Source organism: Odontomachus brunneus, unplaced genomic scaffold (genome assembly GCF_010583005.1).
Source record: "Odontomachus brunneus isolate Ranch 3 - 2012 unplaced genomic scaffold, Obru_v1 Obru_scaffold_345, whole genome shotgun sequence".
Lineage (NCBI taxonomy): Eukaryota > Metazoa > Arthropoda > Insecta > Hymenoptera > Formicidae > Odontomachus > Odontomachus brunneus.
In genome coordinates this window covers 25,625-26,308 of record NW_022639795.1, presented here as the reverse complement: position 1 = coordinate 26,308, position 684 = coordinate 25,625, and the positions used below count along the sequence as shown (strand labels likewise).

The 684-nt window shown below is 62.9% G+C and overlaps 1 protein-coding gene across 1 annotated transcript in view; it reads left to right on the top strand.

Moving 5' to 3' along the window:
- LOC116853523 overlaps positions 1–684 on the top strand; it is a 6,607-nt gene that overhangs the window by 1,800 nt on the left and 4,123 nt on the right. The window lies entirely within an intron of this gene.

Below are 684 nucleotides of genomic sequence, written 5' to 3'. Positions count from 1 at the left end.
GCCCGGCGTGGCCGCTGCCTTGATCTGTGTCCCAGTGGAAAACCTCAACGTGAGGGACTGGCCGCGTCGCTGTCCCGTAAGTCCGGGATATAGTCCCGGCTGGGGGAGCAGCAAAGCTAGTATCAAAGAGGGGCGGGTTGGTTGCGTGTGGGTGCGGTTGCGATCGCGCCCTCAGGCAACCTCTCCCGCAACACCCGTAGGAAAAGGAACTGGAGTTACACTTCTCAGTGATTCGTTCGGAGAACGGGATATCCGGGTGCACGGTGGCCGGTGATAGTCTGCAACGGGGGGCGCGCCGGTGATCCGCTATGGCAACGCTGGGGGTCCACGCCCCCTGATCCGTTAGGCTAAGGCCGCTGTGCACTTAGGCCCCGCTGCGATGAAGGTTCCACCAAGGGGTGTTACCTGAGCTATCGATGAAGCGTACCGCTGGGGGTGCCGGTGCCTAGAACCACGGGTGGGAGAAGAGCGCAAAAGGCGTGCACTTCTTTTCCCCTCCATGCCGCCACCTTATCGTGGTGGAGGGGTACCGGCGATCCGATGAAGGCCGGCGGCAGTACCTTTCGGTTTCGGCTGAAAGGGAGGCCCCTACCTGAGGATCGCTGGCGAACGCCGGCAACGGGGAAGGAAAACCCCCACAGAAAACCGGACCGCGGTGGGCTGCAGCCCCGCGGTTGCTAGAGA